Below are 14,560 nucleotides of genomic sequence, written 5' to 3' on the forward strand. Positions count from 1 at the left end.
CAGGGCCCAGGGTTAGGGTTTTAGGCTCAGGGCCAGGGCCCAGGGTTAGGGTTTTAGGGTTATGGCCAGGGCCCAGGGTTAGGGTTTTAGGGTCAGGGCCTGGGCCCAGGGTTAGGTTTTCAGGGTCAGGGCCTGGGCCCAGGGTTAGGTTTTCAGGGTCAGGGCCCAGGGTTAGGGTTTTAGGGTCAGGGCCCATGGTTAGGGTTTTAGTGTCAGGACCCAGGGTTAGGGTTTTAGGGTCATGGCCCAGGGTTAGGGTTTTAGGGTAAGGGCCCAGGGTTAGGGTGATTTCCAGGAAGTGACCTCACAGTGACTCAAGCTACCACTTACTGTTGATTGTGATGAAATGCCAGCTGAGGCACATGCCTTGGGGGCTAAGTGGTTGCTGCCCTTGACTACTATGAAGACTGGTGTGGGAAGGGTCGCTTTCGATGCACTTGAGCGGGGGTCCCCAACCCCTGAGCCATGGAGCCGTAAGGAGCCACACAGCAGGTGAGTGGTGTCGAGTGAGGGAGTGAGGGAAGCTTCGTCTGTATTTACAGCCACTCCCCTTTGCTCACATTCCCGCCTGAGCTCCACCTTCTCAGATGAGCAGCAGCATTAGATTCTCATAGGAGAACGCACCCTGTTGTGAACCGTGCATGTGAGGGATCTAGGTTGCGCTGTTCTTATGAGAATCTAATACCTATTGATCTGTCACTTTCTCCCATCACGCTCAGGTGGGACCATCCAGTTTCAGGAAAACAAGCTTAACACGCCCACTGATTCTACATTATGGTGAGTTCTATAATTATTTTCTTATATATTCCAGTGTAATAATGGAAATGAAGTGCCTAATAAACGTAAATGTGCTTAAATCTTTTGGCCCAGCTCCTACCTCCCGGCAGCCTCGCCAGGCCCAGAACTCTCTCCAGTCAGCCTCTACAGACCAAGCTCATGACTCACAATGGCCTATTTAGGCCCATACCCTACCTCACGGCAGTCTCCGCAGATGAGCCTACTGCCTCACAACAGCCTCCACAGGCACAGCTCCATCGTTACAATGGCCTCTTTAGACCCAGCTCCTGCCTCCCAGCCTTCTCTCCAGGCCCTGAACTTTCTCCGTAAGTTGAGGTAGCTGGGACTGTAGGTATACATGACGATACTTGGCTAATTTTTAAATTGTTTTGCAGACATGGGGTCTCACTTTGTTGGCCAGGCTGGTGTCAAACTAATGGCCTCAAGTGACCCTTCCACCCCTGCCTCCCATCCTCGAGGTATGTGCCACCACAAGGGGCACTTGTTCAATTTTCTAAAGAAAAAATTTCCAAAGTAAGGCTGTGGGATGATGGCAGGAAGATAAAAGAAAAACAGAAGAATAAGTTAAAATGACTTATTCACACATATTCTTTTGACAGCAAGAAGAACTTTTAGTATATACATTCCTTACAAACAAACAAACGGCAGATAAACAATGTTGTATAGGAACTTCAACACACACTGTACAATATTCCCACTTTGCTGACATAAGTTATGGAAATTTCGTGGTTTCCTTGAGTGTCGCTAGCAGTATTTTGCTTCTCTGATGATTTTTATCAACTTCCTCATCTGTTAACTTCTCTCCAAAGTATGTCATGTCACGACATACTGCCGCTGCACGAACACGGCCAGTGTCTTCCTATTAAACATGTAGAATGCTTTCCTAATTTCTCTTTTTACTCTCTGTCTTTGTGTTCTGCATTTTCCTTACTTTTATTGTCAGAAACTCCAGAAAGTCAATCGTACTAATTTATCACGATTTGCTTTATTAATTTATACTATGCTTATATGGAATTTTGCCCAACAGACCTCATTACAATTTGGGCCAGGGCCCAGGGTTAGGGTTGTTTTAGGGTCAGGGCCAGGGCCCGGGCCCAGGGTTACGGTTGTTTTAGGGTCAGGGCCAGGGCCCAGGGCTAGGGGTGTTTTAGGGTCAGGGCCAGGGCCCAAAGTTAGGGTTGTTTTAGGGTCAGGGCCCAGGGTTAGGGTTTTAGGCTCAGGGCCAGGGCCCAGGGTTAGGGTTTTAGCGTCAGGGCCAGGGCCCAGGGTTAGAGTTTTAGGCTCAGGGCGAGGGCCCAGGGTTAGGGTTTTAGGATCAGTGCCAGGGCCCAGGGTTAGGGTTTTAGGGTCAGGTCCAGGGCCCAGGGTTAGGGTTTTAGGGTTAGGGCCAGTGCCTAGGGTTAGGGTTTTAGGGTCAGGGACTGGGCCCAGGGTTAGGGTTTTAGGGTCAGGGCCAGCGCCTAGGGTTAGGGTTTTAGGGTCAGGGCCAGGGCCCAGGGTTAGGGTTTTAGGGTCAGGGCCTGGGCCAGGGTTAGGTTTTTAGGGTCAGGGCCCAGGGTTAGGGTTTTAGGGTCAGGGCCAAGGGTTAGGGTTTTAGGGTCAGGACCCAGGGTTAGCGTTTTAGGGTCATGGCCCAGGGTTAGGGTTTTAGGGCCAGGGCCCAGGCTTAGGGTTTTAGGGTCAGGGCCAGGGCCCAGGGTTAGGGTTTTAGGCTCAGGGCCAGGGCCTAGGGTTAGGGTTTTAGGCTCGGGGCCAGGGCCCAGGGTTAGGGTTTTAGGGTTAGGGCCAGGGCCCAGGGTTAGGGTTTTAGGGTCAGGGCCTGGGCCCAGGGTTAGGTTTTCAGGGTCAGGGCCTGGGCCCAGGGTTAGGGTTTCAGGGTCAGGGCCCAGGGTTAGGGTTTTAGGCTCAGGGCCCAGGGTTAGGGTTTTAGGGTCAGGACCCAGGGTTAGGGTTTTAGGGTCATGGCCCAGGGTTAGGGTTTTAGGGTCAGGGCCCAGGGTTAGGGTGATTTCCAGGAAGTGACCTCACAGTGACTCAAGCTACCACTTACTGTTGATTGTGATGAAATGCCAGCTGAGGCACATGCCTTGGGGGCTAAGTGGTTGCTGCCCTTGACTACTATGAAGACTGGTGTGGGTAGGGTCGCTTTGGATGCACTTGAGCGGGGGTCCCCAACCCCTGAGCCATGGAGCCGTAAGGAGCCACACAGCAGGTGAGTGGTGTCGAGTGAGGGAGTGAGGGAAGCTTCGTCTGTATTTACAGCCACTCCCCTTTGCTCACATTCCCGCCTGAGCTCCACCTTCTCAGATGAGCAGCAGCATTAGATTCTCATAGGAGAACGCACCCTGTTGTGAACCGTGCATGTGAGGGATCTAGGTTGCGCTGTTCTTATGAGAATCTAATACCTATTGATCTGTCACTTTCTCCCATCACGCTCAGGTGGGACCATCCAGTTTCAGGAAAACAAGCTTAACACGCCCACTGATTCTACATTATGGTGAGTTCTATAATTATTTTCTTATATATTCCAGTGTAATAATGGAAATGAAGTGCCTAATAAACGTAAATGTGCTTAAATCTTTTGGCCCAGCTCCTACCTCCCGGCAGCCTCGCCAGGCCCAGAACTCTCTCCAGTCAGCCTCTACAGACCAAGCTCATGACTCACAATGGCCTATTTAGGCCCATACCCTACCTCACGGCAGTCTCCGCAGATGAGCCTACTGCCTCACAACAGCCTCCACAGGCACAGCTCCATCGTTACAATGGCCTCTTTAGACCCAGCTCCTGCCTCCCAGCCTTCTCTCCAGGCCCTGAACTTTCTCCGTAAGTTGAGGTAGCTGGGACTGTAGGTATACATGACGATACTTGGCTAATTTTTAAATTGTTTTGCAGACATGGGGTCTCACTTTGTTGGCCAGGCTGGTGTCAAACTAATGGCCTCAAGTGACCCTTCCACCCCTGCCTCCCATCCTCGAGGTATGTGCCACCACAAGGGGCACTTGTTCAATTTTCTAAAGAAAAAATTTCCAAAGTAAGGCTGTGGGATGATGGCAGGAAGATAAAAGAAAAACAGAAGAATAAGTTAAAATGACTTATTCACACATATTCTTTTGACAGCAAGAAGAACTTTTAGTATATACATTCCTTACAAACAAACAAACGGCAGATAAACAATGTTGTATAGGAACTTCAACACACACTGTACAATATTCCCACTTTGCTGACATAAGTTATGGAAATTTCGTGGTTTCCTTGAGTGTCGCTAGCAGTATTTTGCTTCTCTGATGATTTTTATCAACCTCCTCATCTGTTAACTTCTCTCCAAAGTATGTCATGTCACGACATACTGCCGCTGCACGAACACGGCCAGTGTCTTCCTATTAAACATGTAGAATGCTTTCCTAATTTCTCTTTTTACTCTCTGTCTTTGTGTTCTGCATTTTCCTTACTTTTATTGTCAGAAACTCCAGAAAGTCAATCGTACTAATTTATCACGATTTGCTTTATTAATTTATACAATGCTTACATGGAATTTTGCCCAACAGACCTCATTACAATTTGGGCCAGGGCCCAGGGTTAGGGTTGTTTTAGGGTCAGGGCCAGGGCCCGGGCCCAGGGTTAGGGTTGTTTTAGGGTCAGGGCCAGGGCCCAGGGCTAGGGGTGTTTTAGGGTCAGGGCCAGGGCCCAAAGTTAGGGTTGTTTTAGGGTCAGGGCCCAGGGTTAGGGTTTTAGGGTCAGGACCCAGGGTTAGGGTTTTAGGGTCATGACCCAGGGTTAGGGTTTTAGGGTCAGGGCCAGGGCCCAGGGTTAGGGATTTAGGCTCAGGGCCAGGGCCCAGGGTTAGGGTTTTAGGCTCAGGGCCAGGGCCCAGGGTTAGGGTTTTAGGGTCAGGGCCAGGGCCCAGGGTTAGGGTTTTAGGCTCAGGGCCAGGGCCCAGGGTTAGGGTTTTAGGATCAGGGCCAGGTCCCAGGGTTAGGGTTTTAGGGTCAGGTCCAGGGCCCAGGGTTAGGGTTTTAGGGTTAGGGCCACTGCCCACGGTTAGGGTTTTAGGGTCAGGGCCTGGGCCCAGGGTTAGGGTTTTAGGGTCAGGGCCTGGGCCCAGGGTTAGGGTTTTAGGTTCAGGGCCAGGGCCCAGGGTTAGGGTTTTAGGGTCATGGCCTGGGCCCAGGGTTAGGTTTTTAGGGTCAGGGCCCAGGCTTAGGGTTTTAGGGTCAGGGCCCAGGGTTAGGGTTTTAGGGTCAGGACCCAGGGTTAGGGTTTTAGGGTCATGGCCCAGGGTTAGGGTTTTAGGGCCAGGACCCAGGGTTAGGGCTTTAGGGTCAGGGCCAGGGCCCAGGGCTAGGGTTTTAGGCTCAGGGCCAGGGCCCAGGGTTAGGGTTTTAGGGTCATGGCCTGGGCCCAGGGTTAGGTTTTCAGCGTCAGGGCCCAGGGTTAGGGTTTTAGAGTCAGGGCCTGGGCCCAGGGTTAGGTTTTCAGGGTCAGGGCCCAGGGTTAGGGTTTTAGGGTCAGGGCCCAGGCTTAGGGTTTTAGGGTCAGAGCCCAGGGTTAGGGTTTTAGGGTCAGGACCCAGGGTTAGGGTTTTAGGGTCATGGCCCAGGGTTAGGGTTTTAGGGTCAGGGCCCAGGGTTAGGGTGATTTCCAGGAAGTGACCTCACAGTGACTCAAGCTACCACTTACTGTTGATTGTGATGAAATGCCAGCTGAGGCACATGCCTTGGGGGCTAAGTGGTTGCTGCCCTTGACTACTATGAAGACTGGTGTGGGAAGGGTCGCTTTGGATGCACTGGAGCGGGGGTCCCCAACCCCTGAGCCATGGAGCCGTAAGGAGCCACACAGCAGGTGAGTGGTGTCGAGTGAGGGAGTGAGGGAAGCTTCGTCTGTATTTACAGCCACTCCCCTTTGCTCACATTCCCGCCTGAGCTCCACCTTCTCAGATGAGCAGCAGCATTAGATTCTCATAGGAGAATGCACCCTGTTGTGAACCGTGCATGTGAGGGATCTAGGTTGCGCTGTTCTTATGAGAATCTAATACCTATTGATCTGTCACTTTCTCCCATCACGCTCAGGTGGGACCATCCAGTTTCAGGAAAACAAGCTTAACACGCCCACTGATTCTACATTATGGTGAGTTCTATAATTATTTTCTTATATATTCCAGTGTAATAATGGAAATGAAGTGCCTAATAAACGTAAATGTGCTTAAATCTTTTGGCCCAGCTCCTACCTCCCGGCAGCCTCGCCAGGCCCAGAACTCTCTCCAGTCAGCCTCTACAGACCAAGCTCATGACTCACAATGGCCTATTTAGGCCCATACCCTACCTCACGGCAGTCTCCGCAGATGAGCCTACTGCCTCACAACAGCCTCCACAGGCACAGCTCCATCGTTACAATGGCCTCTTTAGACCCAGCTCCTGCCTCCCAGCCTTCTCTCCAGGCCCTGAACTTTCTCCGTAAGTTGAGGTAGCTGGGACTGTAGGTATACATGACGATACTTGGCTAATTTTTAAATTGTTTTGCAGACATGGGGTCTCACTTTGTTGGCCAGGCTGGTGTCAAACTAATGGCCTCAAGTGACCCTTCCACCCCTGCCTCCCATCCTCGAGGTATGTGCCACCACAAGGAGCACTTGTTCAATTTTCTAAAGAAAAAATTTCCAAAGTAAGGCTGTGGGATGATGGCAGGAAGATAAAAGAAAAACAGAAGAATAAGTTAAAATGACTTATTCACACATATTCTTTTGACAGCAAGAAGAACTTTTAGTATATACATTCCTTACAAACAAACAAACGGCAGATAAACAATGTTGTATAGGAACTTCAACACACACTGTACAATATTCCCACTTTGCTGACATAAGTTATGGAAATTTCGTGGTTTCCTTGAGTGTCGCTAGCAGTATTTTGCTTCTCTGATGATTTTTATCAACTTCCTCATCTGTTAACTTCTCTCCAAAGTATGTCATGTCACGACATACTGCCGCTGCACGAACACGGCCAGTGTCTTCCTATTAAACATGTAGAATGCTTTCCTAATTTCTCTTTTTACTCTCTGTCTTTGTGTTCTGCATTTTCCTTACTTTTATTGTCAGAAACTCCAGAAAGTCAATCGTACTAATTTATCACGATTTGCTTTATTAATTTATACTATGCTTATATGGAATTTTGCCCAACAGACCTCATTACAATTTGGGCCAGGGCCCAGGGTTAGGGTTGTTTTAGGGTCAGGGCCCGGGCCCAGGGTTAGGGTTGTTTTAGGGTCAGGGCCAGGGCCCAGGGCTAGGGGTGTTTTAGGGTCAGGGCCAGGGCCCAAAGTTAGGGTTGTTTTAGGGTCAGGGCCCAGGGTTAGGGTTTTAGGCTCAGGGCCAGGGCCCAGGGTTAGGGTTTTAGCGTCAGGGCCAGGGCCCAGGGTTAGAGTTTTAGGCTCAGGGCGAGGGCCCAGGGTTAGGGTTTTAGGATCAGTGCCAGGGCCCAGGGTTAGGGTTTTAGGGTCAGGTCCAGGGCCCAGGGTTAGGGATTTAGGGTTAGGGCCAGTGCCCAGGGTTAGGGTTTTAGGGTCAGGGACTGGGCCCAGGGTTAGGGTTTTAGGGTCAGGGCCAGCGCCTAGGGTTAGGGTTTTAGGGTCAGGGCCAGGGCCCAGGGTTAGGGTTTTAGGGTCAGGGCCTGGGCCAGGGTTAGGTTTTTAGGGTCAGGGCCCAGGGTTAGGGTTTTAGGGTCAGGGCCAAGGGTTAGGGTTTTAGGGTCAGGACCCAGGGTTAGGGTTTTAGGGTCATGGCCCAGGGTTAGGGTTTTAGGGCCAGGGCCCAGGGTTAGGGTTTTAGGGTTAGGGCCAGTGCCCAGGGTTAGGGTTTTAGGGTCAGGGCCTGGGCCCAGGGTTAGGGTTTTAGGGTCAGGGCCAGGGCCCAGGGTTAGGGTTTTAGGGTCAGGGCCAGAGCCCAGGGTTAGGGTTTTAGGGTCAGGGCCTGGGCCCAGGGTTAGGTTTTTAGGGTCAGGGCCCTGGGTTAGGGTTTTAGGGTCAGGGCCCAGGGTTAGGGTTTTAGGGTCAGGACCCAGGGTTAGGGTTTTAGGGTCATGGCCCAGGGTTAGGGTTTTAGGGCCAGGGCCCAGGGTTAGGGTTTTAGGGTCAGGGCCAGGGCCCAGGGTTAGGGTTTTAGGCTCAGGGCCAGGGCCCAGGGTTAGGGTTTTAGGGTCAGGGCCAGGGCCCAGGGTTAGGGTTTTAGGCTCGGGGCCAGGGCCCAGGGTTAGGGTTTTTGGCTCGGGGCCTGGGCCCAGGGTTAGGGTTTTAGGCTCAGGGCCAGGGCCCAGGGTTAGGGTTTTAGGATCAGTGCCAGGGCCCAGGGTTAGGGTTTTAGGGTCAGGTCCAGGGCCCAGGGTTAGGGTTTTAGGGTTAGGGCCACTGCCCACGGTTAGGGTTTTAGGGTCAGGGCCTGGGCCCAGGGTTAGGGTTTTAGGGTCAGGGCCTGGGCCCAGGGTTAGGGTTTTAGGTTCAGGGCCAGGGCCCAGGGTTAGGGTTTTAGGGTCAGGGCCTGGGCCCAGGGTTAGGTTTTTAGGGTCAGGGCCCAGGCTTAGGGTATTAGGGTCAGGGCCCAGGGTTAGGGTTTTAGGGTCAGGACCCAGGGTTAGGGTTTTAGGGTCATGGCCCAGGGTTAGGGTTTTAGGGTCAGGGTCAGGACCCAGGGTTAGGGTTTTAGGGTCATGGCCCAGGGTTAGGGTTTTAGGGTCAGGGCCCAGGGTTAGGGTGATTTCCAGGAAGTGACCTCACAGTGACTCAACCTACCACTTACTGTTGATTGTGATGAAATGCCAGCTGAGGCACATGCCTTGGGGGCTAAGTGGTTGCTGCCCTTGACTACTATGAAGACTGGTGTGGGAAGGGTCGCTTTCGATGCACTTGAGCGGGGGTCCCCAACCCCTGAGCCATGGAGCCGTAAGGAGCCACACAGCAGGTGAGTGGTGTCGAGTGAGGGAGTGAGGGAAGCTTCGTCTGTATTTACAGCCACTCCCCTTTGCTCACATTCCCGCCTGAGCTCCACCTTCTCAGATGAGCAGCAGCATTAGATTCTCATAGGAGAACGCACCCTATTGTGAACCGTGCATGTGAGGGATCTAGGTTGCGCTGTTCTTATGAGAATCTAATACCTATTGATCTGTCACTTTCTCCCATCACGCTCAGGTGGGACCATCCAGTTTCAGGAAAACAAGCTTAACACGCCCACTGATTCTACATTATGGTGAGTTCTATAATTATTTTATTATATATTCCAGTGTAATAATGGAAATGAAGTGCCTAATAAACGTAAATGTGCTTAAATCTTTTGGCCCAGCTCCTACCTCCCGGCAGCCTCGCCAGGCCCAGAACTCTCTCCAGTCAGCCTCTACAGACCAAGCTCATGACTCACAATGGCCTATTTAGGCCCATACCCTACCTCACGGCAGTCTCCGCAGATGAGCCTACTGCCTCACAACAGCCTCCACAGGCACAGCTCCATCGTTACAATGGCCTCTTTAGACCCAGCTCCTGCCGCCCAGCCTTCTCTCCAGGCCCTGAACTTTCTCCGTAAGTTGAGGTAGCTGGGACTGTAGGTATACATGACGATACTTGGCTAATTTTTAAATTGTTTTGCAGACATGGGGTCTCACTTTGTTGGCCAGGCTGGTGTCAAACTAATGGCCTCAAGTGACCCTTCCACCCCTGCCTCCCATCCTCGAGGTATGTGCCACCACAAGGGGCAATTGTTCAATTTTCTAAAGAAAAAATTTCTAAAGTAAGGCTGTGGGATGATGGCAGGAAGATAAAAGAAAAACAGAAGAATAAGTTAAAATGACTTATTCACACATATTCTTTTGACAGCAAGAAGAACTTTTAGTATATACATTCCTTACAAACAAACAAACGGCAGATAAACAATGTTGTATAGGAACTTCAACACACACTGTACAATATTCCCACTTTGCTGACATAAGTTATGGAAATTTCGTGGTTTCCTTGAGTGTCGCTAGCAGTATTTTGCTTCTCTGATGATTTTTATCAACTTCCTCATCTGTTAACTTCTCTCCAAAGTATGTCATGTCACGACATACTGCCGCTGCACGAACACGGCCAGTGTCTTCCTATTAAACATGTAGAATGCTTTCCTAATTTCTCTTTTTACTCTCTGTCTTTGTGTTCTGCATTTTCCTTACTTTTATTGTCAGAAACTCCAGAAAGTCAATCGTACTAATTTATCACGATTTGCTTTATTAATTTATACTATGCTTACATGGAATTTTGCCCAACAGACCTCATTACAATTTGGGCCAGGGCCCAGGGTTAGGGTTGTTTTAGGGTCAGGGCCAGGGCCCGGGCCCAGGGTTAGGGTTGTTTTAGGGTCAGGGCCAGGGCCCAGGGCTAGGGGTGTTTTAGGGTCAGGGCCAGGGCCCAAAGTTAGGGTTGTTTTAGGGTCAGGGCCCAGGGTTAGGGTTTTAGGGTCAGGACCCAGGGTTAGGGTTTTAGGGTCATGGCCCAGGGTTAGGGTTTTAGGGTCAGGGCCCAGGGTTAGGGTGATTTCCAGGAAGTGACCTCACAGTGACTCAAGCTACCACTTACTGTTGATTGTGATGAAATGCCAGCTGAGTCACATGCCTTGGGGGCTAAGTGGTTGCTGCCCTTGACTACTATGAAGACTGGTGTGGGAAGGGTCGCTTTCGATGCACTTGAGCGGGGGTCCCCAACCCCTGAGCCATGGAGCCGTAAGGAGCCACACAGCAGGTGAGTGGTGTCGAGTGAGGGAGTGAGGGAAGCTTCGTCTGTATTTACAGCCACTCCCCTTTGCTCACATTCCCGCCTGAGCTCCACCTTCTCAGATGAGCAGCAGCATTAGATTCTCATAGGAGAACGCACCCTGTTGTGAACCGTGCATGTGAGGGATCTAGGTTGCGCTGTTCTTATGAGAATCTAATACCTATTGATCTGTCACTTTCTCCCATCACGCTCAGGTGGGACCATCCAGTTTCAGGAAAACAAGCTTAACACGCCCACTGATTCTACATTATGGTGAGTTCTATAATTATTTTATTATATATTCCAGTGTAATAATGGAAATGAAGTGCCTAATAAACGTAAATGTGCTTAAATCTTTTGGCCCAGCTCCTACCTCCCGGCAGCCTCGCCAGGCCCAGAACTCTCTCCAGTCAGCCTCTACAGACCAAGCTCATGACTCACAATGGCCTATTGAGGCCCATACCCTACCTCACGGCAGTCTCCGCAGATGAGCCTACTGCCTCACAACAGCCTCCACAGGCACAGCTCCATCGTTACAATGGCCTCTTTAGACCCAGCTCCTGCCTCCCAGCCTTCTCTCCAGGCCCTGAACTTTCTCCGTAAGTTGAGGTAGCTGGGACTGTAGGTATACATGATGATACTTGGCTAATTTTTAAATTGTTTTGCAGACATGGGGTCTCACTTTGTTGGCCAGGCTGCTGTCAAACTAATGGCCTCAAGTGACCCTTCCACCCCTGCCTCCCATCCTCGAGGTATGTGCCACCACAAGGAGCACTTGTTCAATTTTCTAAAGAAAAAATTTCCAAAGTAAGGCTGTGGGATGATGGCAGGAAGATAAAAGAAAAACAGAAGAATAAGTTAAAATGACTTATTCACACATATTCTTTTGACAGCAAGAAGAACTTTTAGTATATACATTCCTTACAAACAAACAAACGGCAGATAAACAATGTTGTATAGGAACTTCAACACACACTGTACAATATTCCCACTTTGCTGACATAAGTTATGGAAATTTCGTGGTTTCCTTGAGTGTCGCTAGCAGTATTTTGCTTCTCTGATGATTTTTATCAACTTCCTCATCTGTTAACTTCTCTCCAAAGTATGTCATGTCACGACATACTGCCGCTGCACGAACACGGCCAGTGTCTTCCTATTAAACATGTAGAATGCTTTCCTAATTTCTCTTTTTACTCTCTGTCTTTGTGTTCTGCATTTTCCTTACTTTTATTGTCAGAAACTCCAGAAAGTCAATCGTACTAATTTATCACGATTTGCTTTATTAATTTATACTATGCTTACATGGAATTTTGCCCAACAGACCTCATTACAATTTGGGCCAGGGCCCAGGGTTAGGGTTGTTTTAGGGTCAGGGCCAGGGCCCGGGCCCAGGGTTAGGGTTGTTTTAGGGTCAGGGCCAGGGCCCAGGGCTAGGGGTTTTTTAGGGTCAGGGCCAGGGCCCAAAGTTAGGGTTGTTTTAGGGTCAGGGCCCAGGGTTAGGGTTTTAGGCTCAGGGCCAGGGCCCAGGGTTTGGGTTTTAGGCTCAGGGCCAGGGCCCAGGGTTAGGGTTTTAGGGTCAGGGCCAGGGCCCAGGGTTAGGGTTTTAGGGTCAGGGCCAGGGCCCAGGGTTAGGGTTTTAGGCTCAGGGCCAGGGCCCAGGGTTAGGGTTTTAGGATCAGTGCCAGGGCCCAGGGTTAGGGATTTAGGGTCAGGTCCAGGGCCCAGGGTTAGGGTTTTAGGGTCAGGGCCAGTGCCCAGGGTTAGGGTTTTAGGGTCAGGGCCAGGGCCCAGGGTTAGGGTTTTAGGGTCGGGGCCAGGGCCCAGGGTTAGGGTTTTAGGGTCAGGGCCAGGGCCCAGGGTTAGGGTTTTAGGGTCAGGGCCTGGGCCCAGGGTTAGGTTTTTAGGGTCAGGGCCCTGGGTTAGGGTTTTAGGGTCAGGGCCCAGGGTTAGGGTTTTAGGGTCAGGACCCAGGGTTAGGGTTTTAGGGTCATGGCCCAGGGTTAGGGTTTTAGGGCCAGGGCCCAGGGTTAGGGTTTTAGGGTCAGGGCCAGGGCCCAGGGTTAGGGTTTTAGGCTCAGGGCCAGGGCCCAGGGTTAGGGTTTTAGGGTCAGGTCCAGGGCCCAGGGTTAGGGTTTTAGGCTCAGGGCCAGGGCCTAGGGTTAGGGTTTTAGGCTCGGGGCCAGGGCCCAGGGTTAGGGTTTTAGGGTTAGGGCCAGGGCCCAGGGTTAGGGTTTTAGGGTCAGGGCCTGGGCCCAGGGTTAGGTTTTCAGGGTCAGGGCCCAGGGTTAGGGTTTTAGGGTCAGGGCCTGGGCCCTGGGTTTGGTTTTCAGGGTCAGGGCCCAGGGTTAGGGTTTTAGGCTCAGGGCCCAGGGTTAGGGTTTTAGGGTCAGGACGCAGGGTTAGGGTTTTAGGGTCATGGCCCAGGGTTAGGGTTTTAGGGTCAGGGCCCAGGGTTAGGGTGATTTCCAGGAAGTGACCTCACAGTGACTCAAGCTACCACTTACTGTTGATTGTGATGAAATGCCAGCTGAGGCACATGCCTTGGGGGCTAAGTGGTTGCTGCCCTTGACTACTATGAAGACTGGTGTGGGAAGGGTCGCTTTCGATGCACTTGAGCGGGGGTCCCCAACCCCTGAGCCATGGAGCCGTAAGGAGCCACACAGCAGGTGAGTGGTGTCGAGTGAGGGAGTGAGGGAAGCTTCGTCTGTATTTACAGCCACTCCCCTTTGCTCACATTCCCGCCTGAGCTCCACCTTCTCAGATGAGCAGCAGCATTAGATTCTCATAGGAGAACGCACCCTGTTGTGAACCGTGCATGTGAGGGATCTAGGTTGCGCTGTTCTTATGAGAATCTAATACCTATTGATCTGTCACTTTCTCCCATCACGCTCAGGTGGGACCATCCAGTTTCAGGAAAACAAGCTTAACACGCCCACTGATTCTACATTATGGTGAGTTCTATAATTATTTTCTTATATATTCCAGTGTAATAATGGAAATGAAGTGCCTAATAAACGTAAATGTGCTTAAATCTTTTGGCCCAGCTCCTACCTCCCGGCAGCCTCGCCAGGCCCAGAACTCTCTCCAGTCAGCCTCTACAGACCAAGCTCATGACTCACAATGGCCTATTTAGGCCCATACCCTACCTCACGGCAGTCTCCGCAGATGAGCCTACTGCCTCACAACAGCCTCCACAGGCACAGCTCCATCGTTACAATGGCCTCTTTAGACCCAGCTCCTGCCTCCCAGCCTTCTCTCCAGGCCCTGAACTTTCTCCGTAAGTTGAGGTAGCTGGGACTGTAGGTATACATGACGATACTTGGCTAATTTTTAAATTGTTTTGCAGACATGGGGTCTCACTTTGTTGGCCAGGCTGGTGTCAAACTAATGGCCTCAAGTGACCCTTCCACCCCTGCCTCCCATCCTCGAGGTATGTGCCACCACAAGGGGCACTTGTTCAATTTTCTAAAGAAAAAATTTCTAAAGTAAGGCTGTGGGATGATGGCAGGAAGATAAAAGAAAAACAGAAGAATAAGTTAAAATGACTTATTCACACATATTCTTTTGACAGCAAGAAGAACTTTTAGTATATACATTCCTTACAAACAAACAAACGGCAGATAAACAATGTTGTATTGGAACTTCAACACACACTGTACAATATTCCCACTTTGCTGACATAAGTTATGGAAATTTCGTGGTTTCCTTGAGTGTCGCTAGCAGTATTTTGCTTCTCTGATGATTTTCATCAACTTCCTCATCTGTTAACTTCTCTCCAAAGTATGTCATGTCACGACATACTGCCGCTGCACGAACACGGCCAGTGTCTTCCTATTAAACATGTAGAATGCTTTCCTAATTTCTCTTTTTACTCTCTGTCTTTGTGTTCTGCATTTTCCTTACTTTTATTGTCAGAAACTCCAGAAAGTCAATCGTACTAATTTATCACGATTTGCTTTATTAATTTATACTATGCTTATATGGAATTTTGCCCAACAGACCTCAT

The 14,560-nt window shown here is 50.6% G+C and overlaps 1 long non-coding RNA gene across 1 annotated transcript; it reads left to right on the forward strand.

The window, feature by feature from the left end:
• The first annotated feature begins 278 nt into the window (after positions 1 to 278).
• On the forward strand, positions 279 to 14,182 carry LOC134758390 (uncharacterized). The gene is made up of 13 exons (XR_010133573.1): positions 279 to 777; positions 871 to 1,103; positions 3,238 to 3,295; positions 3,389 to 3,621; positions 5,865 to 5,922; positions 6,016 to 6,248; positions 8,968 to 9,025; positions 9,119 to 9,351; positions 10,770 to 10,827; positions 10,921 to 11,153; positions 13,448 to 13,505; positions 13,599 to 13,831; positions 13,901 to 14,182. It is a non-coding gene; the product is annotated as an uncharacterized lncRNA (long non-coding RNA).
• Positions 14,183 to 14,560: the final 378 nt, after the last annotated feature.

Source organism: Gorilla gorilla, chromosome 3, assembly GCF_029281585.2.
Source record: "Gorilla gorilla gorilla isolate KB3781 chromosome 3, NHGRI_mGorGor1-v2.1_pri, whole genome shotgun sequence".
NCBI classification, from domain to species: domain Eukaryota; kingdom Metazoa; phylum Chordata; class Mammalia; order Primates; family Hominidae; genus Gorilla; species Gorilla gorilla.